The 13,442-nt window shown below is 36.2% G+C and overlaps 1 protein-coding gene across 5 annotated transcripts in view; it reads left to right on the forward strand.

Moving 5' to 3' along the window:
* LOC115217975 (ubiquitin-associated protein 1) overlaps positions 1-13,442 on the forward strand; it is a 106,709-nt gene that overhangs the window by 55,533 nt on the left and 37,734 nt on the right. Inside the window, exon 1 of one of the 5 annotated variants that reach the window (XM_036507827.1) lies at positions 3,310-3,333. The exons of the other annotated variants lie outside the window; for them this stretch is intronic. The gene's annotated coding sequence lies outside the window, so the exon portion shown is untranslated. Of the gene's footprint in view, positions 1-3,309; positions 3,334-13,442 lie in introns of those variants that run through there. 5 annotated transcript variants of the gene reach the window in all.

Here is a 13,442-nt window from a genome sequence, read left to right on the forward strand (position 1 = left end):
ACTTAATATACCAACCTTGGTGGAATTTGGACTCAGAATGTAAAGAGAGGAAATGCCACAAAGCACTCTGTCTGGTGTACTAACAATTCTGCCAGCTCAGCACCTTAATAGTAATAATAATAATAATAATAATAATAATAATAATAATAACTAATGTGAGGATCAAATGATGTATTTTATTGGCAAAATATGACCATCCTCAAGTATAACAATATCTGTTTCGACACATGTTTTCATGTCAAGAATCTTGACATGATTAAACGTAATAATATCTAATCATTATAGAAATAAGGATTGAAACAATGCTGCAAGTATTGTAGAAAAGTAGGTGTAATCATTGCAAATTGTAAGTGAGCCATCCTGAATGGCCTTTAATACCAGAAAGGAATGTGGTTTCTGGATGGAAATGATGTCATTCACCTTCGGCATAAGATGCAGCTTTCATCATTTAGTCTCAGCTCAGTTTTATTTCTGCATGCCCACTTTACAACAAAAAACACATTCTAATCCTTATACACACACACACACATGCAGACACACAAACACACATGCACGCGCGCGCGCACACACACACATGCAGACACACAAACACACACGCGCGCGCGCACACACACACACACACACAAGTATAAAGTCTGATACTTATTCTATCAGTCACTTTCTGCTGGACCACTAAATTATGCCGATATAAAGAAACCAATACCAGTTGTCAAGTGGTGATGGCAACAAAACACAAATCTCTCTCTCTCTGTCTCACTCACACATACACACACATGCACACTCTATCTCTCTCACACACACACAAACACCACAAGCTTTCACAGTTTCCATCTATTAAATTTGCTTGTAAGATATTGGTAGGCTTGAGGCTGTAGTAGAAGACACTTGCCAAGGTGCTGTGCAATGGGACTAACCTGAAGCCATGTGGCTTTGGAAAATGACTTCAGACATTTAAGATCACAAAAAAAAATGTAAAATTCATTTTTGTTCATAGATTTTAAATGTACTCGCTTCTGTGAAGTATAAAATATTTTCTTTGTACTTCTATGACCTTGTGAAGGCACATAGAGTATCAGGCTCACAATCATGAGGTAGTGAGTTCGATTCCTGGACCAGGCTATGTGTTGTGTTCTTGAGCAAGACACTTTATTTCATGTTACTCCAGTTCACTCAGCTGTAGAAATGAGTTGCGATGTCACTGGTGTATCGGCCTTTGTCTTTCCCTTGGATAACATCGGTGGCATGGAGAGAGGAGACCGGTATGCATGGGCAACTGCTGGTCTTCCATAAACAACCTTGCCCAGACTTGTGCTTCAGGTAATTTTCTAGGTGCAATCCCATGGTCATTCATGACCAAAGGAGGTCTTTACTCTTTACTTCTATGACCTGTTCACTGATAGTATCCCACTGCAATTTTCTTACTTGATTTAACATTTAGTCAAGTCTTGCAGGGGAGTAGGAGGTGTGTGGTTTGTACCACAACCAGCTGTAAAACAATGCATAGAAAAAAAAAATATCTAACTTTCAATCCACTGAAAGAATACTTGAGCATAGGGAGGCTCACTCTACCTCCCTAGAAAAATCCTGCAACAAAACAATACTGGAAATGGATAAAAATAATCATTACTGGCAGTGTGAAGAAGCTTGCTTCCCAACCACATGGTTGTGGCTTCAGTCTCCTTGCATGGCACCTTGGGTGAGTGTCTTCTACTATATCCTCGGGCTAATCAAAGCCTTGCAAATGGATTTGGTTGACAGAAACTGAAAGAAGCCTATCGTTTGTGTGTGTGTGTGTGTGCATATATATATAGTGAAGGTATGAGGCTTAGTGGTTAGGGCATTCGGTTCACAATCGTAAGGTTATGAGTTCAGTTCCTAGTGACATGTCGTGTCCTTGAGCAAGACACTTTATTTCATGTTGCTCCAGTCCTCTAAGCTGTCAAAAATGAGTACCTGTATTTCAAAGGGCTAGCCTTGTCACACTCTGTGTCATGCTGAATCTTCCTGAGAATTATGTTAAGGGTACACATGCATGTTAATTTCATGAGCAAGCTGTTCCATTGATTGTATCAGCTGGGACCCTTGTCATTGTGTGTGTATATATATATATATATATATATATATATATATATATATATATATTTATCTGTGTCTGTCTTTGTGTCTCTGTTTGTCCCCTACCACTGCTTGACAACTGGTGTTGGGTGTTTGTCTCTGTAACTTAATGGTTTGGCAAAATAAACTGATAGGCTTAAAAAATAAGTATTGGGGCCCGGTAAAAGAGGCCGATAAAATAAGCACCTAGCTTTAAAAGTTATAAGAAGTGGGGTCGATTCATTCAACTAAAATACTTCAAAGACCTCAGTCTAATGGCTGAAGTATGCAGTAGATATTTATCTATATTGGTTGTTCAGTGAGTGCAGGTATGGCTGTGTGGTTAAGAAGTTTGGTTTGCAACCATGTGTCTTCCAGTCTAACCATATTTATTTACAAGGCATTTGTTGGGCCTGTGTCTTTTACTATTGCCCTGGGCCAACCAGTGCCTTGTGAGTGAATTTGGTAAGTGGAAACTTTTTGGAAGCCTATCGCTTTTGTGTGTGTGTGTGCACCTGTGTGTCTTTGTGTTTGTTCCTCTGCTTCACAACCATTGTTGATTTCTTGATGTCCCTGTAAACAGATTCTTGTGGTTTGTCAAAAGTGACTGACAGAGTAAGTACCAGGTTTAAAACTAACCCCTGAGCTCGATTTGTTCAGCTAAACCCTTCAAAGCAGTGCTCCAGTATGGCCTGCTTTTCAGTGAGTGAAATAATTTAAAAAATAACGATAAAAAATTATTTATGTATATTGGTTATTTATATATCTTTACATTTGCAATCTGCTTTGCTGTCTTCTGATGTGTGTTAGCTTGGTTAAATTCTCTCAATAGTATTGTTCCGAGAAATTGAGATATATACCATCAGATATATGTCTGCTGCTGCTCACCACCACCACCTTCTTCTAGTTCCTTCTCTTGTGAGCTTACCTTGATTTTTTCCTGCTCCTCTTCCTTCTATTTACATACATAGAGCCCCCAGGTCTTCTTACTGCTAAGTACTTCTTGCTAATTCTTCTTGTTAGCACTCTTTCTCTTCCTCCCCTTTACATTCTTTTTTCCTCTCCACCTCTTTCCTCTCTTTCTGGTTGACCTCTCTTGGCAAATTTTCTCCAAATATCTATTAAGTTTTACTCTTTCTGTGTTTTTTTTTTTATTTTGTTGTTTTTATAATATATTTCTTACTGTCCTCTTATCTTTAGATTGACATAAAATCCTCGAAATTCAATACTACAATAAAGGTAGAAGATATAAGCACCATAAGTTTTTGATCAATAAATAGTGCAATATACACAGATCAAAATCTGACCAAACAATCAGCATCTGCTTTCTTCATTAAAGACTGCCTCTGCTCCTCTGAATTAGATAGTTGTATACAACATACAATCCTCACCCACTCAGACTACCTCTATTCCATTTGTCTCTGTTCTTTCCTTCACACTGCCTCCTCATCTCTCCTCATCACTCTTTGTATATTACCTCCTGCCATCATACTGTTGCACCTTCTCTCACTCACACTGCATCTCACCTCTTCCATCATTTGGTTTGTTTCACCTTCTCCCATTACTTGTACTACATTTCACCTCTTCCCATTATTCACATTTCTCACTTCATCCCCTCATTCACCTTGAGTCTCACCCCTTTCCTTAGTGTCTCACTTCTTCCCATCAACCACATTGTCATTCTTCATCCCATCACCACACTAAGGTTTGACCCTTCCCATAGTCCTATCTTCTTTCATTAGTACTGTATGTCCCAGAGTACCCCATTAAACACTTAAGTCAAGTCCTTTCCGACTCTAGAATCATAAACATCTGAAATTTCCTTACTTAATCAGTTGGTTAATCAATCGATCAGTTCTCTGTCAAAGTCCTCTTGACTCCTGCCTTCACTGCTCTGGGTCTGCTTCAAATCTGTCTCTTATAAAACAGACAAATTTGAAGCAGACCTGGAGGAGAAAGAGCACATCATTGATGAAGTCCTGAATATATATAATCATCTCTCTTTGCTTTAGTTTGCTTTGAGGGATAGCATTACTGAGCAGATTATTATCACTTTGATTTTTACAATAACCCTAAGTTACTCTGTACAAGATGTAACTCTTTTCACTCCAGTTTCCTTGTCTAACATACAACAGTTGTGTATGTAGAAAAGAGAAGGGCATCTTTAGTTTGTATTAATTAATTGCCATCTGCCTCCCCACCAAAAATACCCACTCTCTTCCAACATAAAAACACCTCCAGAGTAAAAACTTCAAATTGGGTCAATAGCTTTTTTTTTTATTGTTGTTGTGTAGTCAATGCGGAAGGGTAGTACTGAAGTCTTTTAGAGTTTTGCCAAAACTGGTGAGTTTTATGTAACTGAAGTCTAGCCTAAACATCTGCAGGAACCAGATAAATTGGTCTGAAGAATTTTATCAGTTTAAACTCCCTTAAAGGTATCCAATAACTTGGCAAAGATTTTCAAGTAGTCGGTCACTTTATAAACAATTTGTAAATATGCATATAGATGCAGGTGTGGATGAGTGGTAAGAAGCTTACTCTCAACCACATGGTTCTGGGTTCAGTCCCACCATGTGGCACCTTGGGCAAGTATCTTCTACTATGACCTCGGGCCAACCAAAGCCTTGTGAGTGGATTTGGTTGACAAAAACTGATAGAAGCTTGTTGTGTATATGTGTGTGTGTGTGTTTGTACCCCTTCCACCATTTGACAACCAGTGTTGGTGTGTTTATGTCCTCATAACTTAGCAGTTCAGCTAAAGAGGCTAATAGAATAAGTACCAGGCTTTAAAAAAAAGTACTGAGGTGCCCTGCTTGTTATCAGCCTTCATTTGTTTCCAAGAAAGGTTATTTCTCTATGAAAATGAACAACGCTGCTTGTTTGAGGGTGATGCTCATTATAATATATATATATATAATATATATATATATATATATATATATATATATATATATATATGCCCTATGTTGCTGTAAAACTGGTTCTTAGTTATCAAGAACTGGGTCCAATTATTTATTACTATTCTCAATTTATTGAATTCTGAAATTGGTAGAACAAAATTAAATTCTGTAGGAATTAATCTTTGATCACATAATCATAAGATGTTGAAATAAAATTCTTCTACAAGAAAAATAGAGAAGGACCTACATGATCAATAAGCTTGATGGAAATAACAACCATATTTCTCTCAAACAATACCATGTTTAATAAAAGTGTAAAACGCAGAATGATGTTATCTGGGGTACACTGTCTAAAAGTGTAACTAATGGCATAGTTATGGCTTGAATTCTTTGATTGTAGATCAGCAATATGAAAAATTAATCAACCATTCAAGTGGTGTTGGGTTCCGTCCCAAGGTGCAGCACTTTGGACAAATGTCTTCTACTATAGCCCTCAAGCCATCCAAAACCTTGTGAGTGGATTTGGTGGATAGAGTCTGAAAGAAGCCTGTTGTGTGTGTATGTGTGCATGTTTGTGTATAACCCCCCCCCACACACACACACATGTATCTAGACATCATGTGATGGTTGTCAGTGAGTATCATCATCATCATTCAAGTGTGTTTGATTCCTTTCTTCTGTGGAAAAACTTTTGCTTGAAAACAAGTGAGGGTATGTGGCATGAAGGGCGTCCAGTTATGGAAAATCTACCTCATCAAATTCCATCCGACCTATGAATGCATTAAAAAGCAGACTTTCAATGATGATGGTGGTTCAGTCTGGCATTGTCCTCTGTCTGCCTATTTTGCACTCTTTATTTCATTTCAAATAATGTGTGTGTAGACATGTGCAAATACTCGTTAAACTGTGTATAGACATATGTAAATACTCATTTAAAGGCAAGGTTTTGCTTAATTTTTCTCTTATCGGTTTTTATCTTTGGTAGTATATAGATGTTATTCATGCTGCTGTTAATTTACTTATTTTATATGATATGGGATACAGAGTTTCTGATACAAGGTTAGTTGGTTGTTATCACTACTGAATCAGAATGAAGGAATGTTTACTTATTAAATGATTTAGTTTATTCTTCTATACAGGTTGCATATTGCGTGTGTGTGTATTTAAGGGAGTTGAGAGTTTTGTGGCTTTGATATCTGAGACTTTCATAAGGATTTTTAAGATGCAAATCAGGTTTGACGGTGGGTTATAACGAAGCAAGCGTTGCATGTTTTAAGGTTTTTGTTCTTTTTCATTTTGCTCTTTACCGGAGAATATTTATAGAGGAGAGTATGTCATGAGTAGTAGACATTTTAAGAGTGAAGCACAATTAAAAAAATCTCTCAAATCTGTTGCAAATACTTGAACGCCTCACAGTCTTTTGATGGTCTCTCCTAGTGACATCACTTTCATAACATTTTCAAAACTACAATAGACTAGGTCTCTTCTTTAGAACCAAGAACTACTGCAGCTGTAATCTGTTGTTGAACCTCTTCATAAGTCAAGTGTGGCCTACATTCAAGTACTACTCACATATCTAGGATGCTACTGCTGTTACATGCATGCAAACATTTGAGATTACATTATAAAAATAAAAGGCAAAACATCATTTGGCCAATTGGCAAATACCCATAACACCAACATACAGACAGTTTCTTTCTCTCTGTTACACCACTGCTTCAATAGTCTCCCTTCCTCTGAAGTAATAATCTGCATACACTCTTCTGCCAGGCTTACTTATCCCTGCCATCTTTTTCTCCCATTAACCCTTACTTCATCTTCCCACTTACTGCTTTGAACACTTCTAATCCTTCTTTTCCAAGACTGCAGCCCCTCAGAATTCTTTCCTACACTTATGGGGTTTTTTGTTTGTTTTTATTCATTTTTATTATTTGTTGCTGCAGACAGGGTCCTATAGATATTCAAGTTGAACATCAACTGCTTTAAATCTCACCAAATTGTAGGGACCTTTGAAGGTCACTGGCACTGTCCCTCAGCTTGACTATTTTAACACGTACACACATTGTTTCAGAAGTCAGAATTGGCCCTGACAAATTAAGGTTGCACTAGATACTTAAACCTAATTTAAATGTAGCCATGACCAACATAACTAAGCAACTTCGTTGAACTAGAGCTGCTTGCTGATCAGAGTGGCAGTTATTGGATGAAACCAAACCCACCTCCAAAACACTTAGATAATTTACATTAGGAAGGCATCTTTACTTTAGCTGAAAAAATTTTAGATTACTATCAATAGAAGTTGTATCAGCAGCAACAGCAGAAATTTTTTAAAATTTTACCACCACCATTATCATCATCAACATCATCACCACCATGTCCATTCATTTTCTGTGCTGGTGTAGAGGGAGTGTGGGTGAGTAGTTTGAGTAGTTGAGCGTCAAACATAGCATCCTTTCACATGCCTTGCTCCTGCAAAAACAACCCCTCCCCCTGCATAACTTTCACAAAAGACTTTTTACTTACTTATTTACATATCTTCTCCTCTCCCTTCCACGCGTTTCCCACTTGTGCTGATTCACTCCACCCTAATTTGTTATGTATGTGATGTGACAGTATGTGGTAGTTGTCTACTGTAATATTTAAAAAAAAAATACTTGAGTTTGTTAGTTTGTTTTATCACTTTAAAATTTGTTGTTTTTTTACTTTATTTTGTTTATTTCTTAGAAGTATTCCTCCTCATTGTATCCATCTCCTCCCCATCATCCATTTCTTTTTTCATTCCATGCTGTCAGGAATTGGGTATCTGCTCTATAATACAACTTATACAGTAGCCCTTCTCTATTAATCTCATGGTCCTTACATCATCTTATCTGTGAGTTTTTCAGTGTTTATCTTGAGCTACAGATGAAAATTTGTAAATTAAGACAAATTCATCTGCCCTGAATACATGTATGTTGTGACATTTAGGGCAGGATGCTTCTAGTAACTGTATTTTTATTTAATTTTTTTAGCACAAACCATTATTTCTTTCCTCAAACTCTAGTTTTTTTTTAATTCTTTATTATTCAATCAGATCCACCTGTTTACTTCCTTCCAAAATCGTCTGCAAGCTGTGTTTTACCACAGGTCTCTTCCACCAACTAACTTACAGTACTAGTTTACTCAACATACGACTCTCTGTGCAGTTTGCTTGAAATAATAGTCAAAACTCCTTCAGATCAAATTTTGCTATCATAAACAAAGTACTCACTTGATAATGTAGCACTAACATGCTTTGGAAAGCATCATCATTTAGTGTCTGTCTTTCGTGCTGGCCTGGGTAAGATGGTTTGACTGCAGTTGGCAAGCTATAGAGCTGCACCAGGCTGCAACAGACTGGAGTCTCTTTTGGCTTGGTTTCTGCAGCTGGATGTCCTTCATAATGCCAACCATTCCACAGAGTTTATTGGATATCTTTTATATGTCACTGGCATGGATACCTAGCTGAAACTCCTATGATTTTAGGTCCCTTGTTTGATTAAAGCTGAATTAAAGATAAATAATACCAACAACATTGATGTCCACATAAATTTGGCCATATTTCTTTTATGCAAAAATCATTTCTCTCAAATCTTTTTTTTATTTGTTTTACATCCTAATTGTTCAACAATAGCATTGCATCGTTAATTGCAGGTTTGCAATGGGTCAATCACTGGCTTACTGCATTTCCTATGACAAGAGTGACAAGAGAGTGCTTGTGTAACTGCATGCACAACAGATACCTTGAATCTTTGCAAAGCATCGTTTAAGAAGAAAATCTCTTAGATGAAAAGCCTCAGAGATGATATCTCTGTATAGAATATCTTAGTTATCCTTTGCTGAGCAAAGGATATCAGCAAAAGATATACACACGTGAAGAGAGAGAGAGAGAGAGAGAGTGAGCATGCACTAACAAAACTGGCTGACTTTAAGGATTAGCAGGGAAGCTGACCAGCAAAATTAAAGAGGAAAGTGAAAGCTTATATAAGGACCTTTTTACACAAGCAAGGCTAATAGAAAAGCAAAAGTTTTTTGGTTTTTTTTACCAAAAGTGCCTATCACCAGTTTCTTAATACTCCTGCTTATTTTCTTTCTTCATTATCTGGCCCAGACTTAATATTCGAATTTCTTTCACATTTTATCTGATTAGTGAAGGTTTGCATTTTCAAAGCAAACAAATTTAATTTTCTTTACTTTGTGTTTTTGTTGTTTAGCCCAGTCCAACTCTATAAAACTGGTCAACATGATTTTTGGTGTCAAGAAACAAAACATGTTTTTTAGCTAATTTGATGGTGCTGATTTCAAAAATGACCGTAGTTTTTCATGGTTAGCTACCGTTTTTGCTGTACTGAAATTCTCCTTTTTGGAAAAAAAGATCAATTTATGCTCTTGGCTGATCACAAAATTTAATTTAAAAAGGTAGTAGAAACCCATGAATTTTCAGGTAGGCCAAGCAATTTATGTCAGCCACCTGAAATAAACTATTTTTACAAGAAAAATAGTGTTTTTGAGTCAAAATGTATCTCAGGGTCACATTTCACCCCTTAGCCTGTACACTTTGCCTGAGTGGGGCAGTAATGACTGAATTGGTTGTTTCCTTTCAACTACAGACCTTGATTTGGTTTCAGCTGGGAAAAACATACATGAAAGTGTTCATAATTAACTAATATGTGAGATTGTCTTAACGATATTTGCTGCGGGGCTTTGTATTGCTGTTTTCTGGAATGTGACCATGTCTATCCTTAGAGGTGATCTTTCAATGCATTCACAGAAATGGTCGTGTGTCACTGTAGTTGTGCTGATTACAAATGGTATGATAGATGCATTCCTTAAATGTCAGAATGTTTTTTGTTCAACAGCTATTTGGGTATAATTCCTTAATTGTTTCAACTGGCTGCTGTACAACATTGTAGTCATTCTGTGTTAGTCATTAGTACACTGTTGTTGCTTTTACAGCCATTTTTTCATGCCAGTATGGGTTTGATGAAAACATTTTTGATGCATTGTTTTACTGCCAGATACCCTTCTTGTTGCTAATCTGTTTTTCAAGTAAGGGTGTGAAAACAATCTAGGAAAATATTGGTAGGCTTATGTGCCATCCGGTGATTATTCTCAATACTGAAGTTCCATAGTATTCTTGCACTGAGAGATAATATTTATCCCCACTTGAATGTGGATGTTCTATTAGAACAAACTACACTATGGTAGATACCATGAGAGAAACTCTCATATTGGCTTTTGGTACAAAGTGCACTCTTATTTATATTGCTAATGGGGAAATAAATCCCTGCCATCTCCAGTGCTGAGATCACCAGATCATGTGATTTCAACCTTCCCTGGTTTCATCAGTGTAGATGTTTGACTGCCAGAGACAGCAGCAACTCATCTCCCTGCCAGTGATGTATCAAAAAACAGCCGGAAAAGGTACTGGTGTCATGATTAGCCAGTGAACTTGTTAAAAAAGGTTGAAGTCATGAGATGTGGTGATCTTGGTACTGGAGATGTCAGGGATTTATTTATCTACTAGCAATATAAATAAAAGTGTATTTTGCACTAAAAGCTAATATGAAAGGTTTTCTCATGGTATCTACCACAGTATAGTTTGTTCTAACAGAACATCCACATTTAAGTGGGGATAAATATCACCTCTCAGTATTAATACTGACTCTGTTGCATATATATATATATATATATTCACATTGTCATATTGTTTTAGACTGATGGATGTCTATATGAATACCTCAGCTTTTTTTACTTTTAGGAGTTAAAATTTGGGAAGGCATCTGTAGAGCAGCTTTACTAAGTTATTGTGTGTCTATGTATATTTTCTCAGAACTGGTGGAAGACATCTTTGTAGAATAATTGCTTCAGAAAAATACATCAGATAAACCACATTTGCTTTTTATATTGTAAGAATTGTGAAAATTCCTTTCATTATTTTTTAGTTATGATTGCCTAAATAGAATGTTGATATTCTATTTAGTTGAACAGTCATGTAGAAACTTGTTCATGTTTTTACCTTTGTCTGCCATGAAGTAGTAATCTACCCTGGTCTTTGGCAAACTAGGGCAAAACAAAATCAGGAGAGTACAAACACGGTGGCTATTGTAAAATTTGAACTTATGACCAAGAAGTCAGTAGGTCATCCCACTTCTCAGATGTTTTGCTTCTGTAAATAATAATAATTATTGGCACACGGCCAGTAATTTTGGGGAAAGAGTGAAGTCGATTATATCAACCCAAATATTTGGCCCCAGCATTCAGCTTATTCTATTGACTCTGAAAAGATGAAAGGCAAAGTCGACCTTGGCAGAATATTAGAACTCAGAACAATGGACAAAATCCCACTAATCATTTTGCCCAGCGTGCCAACAATTCTGCCAGCTCACCATCATCTTTCAACAGTAATAATAAAATGTAGTAAGTTAATAAATTTTTAAAAGAAATTATAAAATGAATTAATTATCATCTACTTGAATTTTCTTTTTTAGTGTTGTTACATACAGCTTGCTTTTATTGTGTGTAAGAAGGTGCTTTACTGCATAAATATCAAATAAGTTTCAGAGTTTGGGTTTCAAATCTCACAAAGACAAGTGTATCTTGGATGAATAAGGAAAATTATTCTGGGTAGAACTGTACCTGAAATAACTGTGATGTATTTGGATTCAGATATCCAAAAGAAGAAAAAAATGGGCGTGGAAATGTCACAATGAAAGATTGAGATATTAAGGTAGAGGCTATTTTAATTCAGTTGTGTCAACAAAAGGGACCAGCTGGGATGCTGATTAAAAACAATTAGGGAATAGGAGGATAAAGAGGACATATTCAGTAAAGCTAAAATAAAAAACAAATTTTAAAAAAAACTATAGGGATCAGGTGGGAAGCTGACAAAAGCAATTAGGGAGAACAATAATACTGCAAGTCATTTAGAAAAAATGTTACTGCTCTGATGATAGTGTTGAAAGCCTCATGGTGAATTAGTTTCACACTAAGTCACTTAGTTTAGCTACTTAGGTTTTGTGGGCAAGTTATTATCTCTGATGACCTGATTGCTGTTGCCTAGCACCAGCCAAGTATTGCAGGGCTGAAGGTGACACTTATATGAGTGAATAGAGGCTGCTGGGGGAAATTATATGTGTCTTAAGTTAATGAAGCTGGTTACGAAGTGGGTAGAAAGCGCCAAAGCATCCAACTTTCAGAAGTTCAAGCTGAATATTAACTGCACTGACCTCACTACCTTGCATGTGTTTATGAGTGTGTAGGGTAGGGTATACGTGCATAGGCTATGTATGCTGACTATCTTTGTTGTACATATATTATGTTTATAATTAGGTAAATGCTTGCCTTTACAAATTAGACTAAAATAAAAAAGCACTCAGTACAAGATTTAGAACTCAATTTTTTACACACACATCAAAAGTTTCCATAGAAGGTCAGAATTTTATGTGTGTGTAGCTGAAATTGTAAAGATAATCTAGAACTCAATTGAGGAAAGAAAACTCCAAATGACCTGTCCTTGTTTTCTTTGTATCGTCTATCTGGATGTTTTGTTGTCCCTTTTTTGTATCACCTAACTGTCTAGATGTTTTGCGTTCTTGTCCCATTTTGTATTTTGTATGTATGTATATATATATATATATATATATATATATAGCTGCGTACGTACACTTTGGTCTCATATATATATATATATATACACACACATATATATATATATATATATATATATAAAATCATCATCATTTTAACATCCACATTTTCATGCTCATATAGGCTGGACTAAATTTGTTGTAGATTTTCTGTGGTTGGATGTTCTTCCTGTCACCAACTGTCACCTTTTTCCAAGTAAGGTAATATTTCCCCCATGCCTGTACTAGATGCATTTTATGATGGAATCAGTTCTAGATATGTTGTCATGGTCCTGACATAACTTAACAGTCCCCTCCCCACCCTGCATTGTCTCCATATAATAATTTTATATATGAATGTGTACATGTGTGTATAAATATAAAGTGTGTATGTGTACTCTCCCATTAACAAATACTCATTAGTGAGGTATCCTGGCAACTAGTTATTTCATATTGATGCAGTTGTTTATTTTTTTAATTTTGGTATCACATTAGTTGTTTAGCATTTAAACCAGCCATATCCAGCCCAAATGTTCTACCAGTTTTATATTCAAACTGGGCTGATCCAGCTGCTTGCACCTACCCTCCAATGTCATTCTAAAAATAAACAATCACATCTTTGGAATCTCAAAGTTACAAGACAATTCATGATTACTTAAAAACAATGTGAATAAATAAGTATTATGTTTGATAGAGTAATCTGAATGTTGAAAGGTTAAAGGTAAGAATCTAGATTACCTTCAGCTTAAGTTGACAGTGGTCAGTGCAATAGGATCAGTGTTTTGAGGAACGTGCCAATACT

This window comes from Octopus sinensis, linkage group LG12, assembly GCF_006345805.1.
Source record: "Octopus sinensis linkage group LG12, ASM634580v1, whole genome shotgun sequence".
NCBI classification, from domain to species: Eukaryota; Metazoa; Mollusca; class Cephalopoda; order Octopoda; family Octopodidae; genus Octopus; species Octopus sinensis.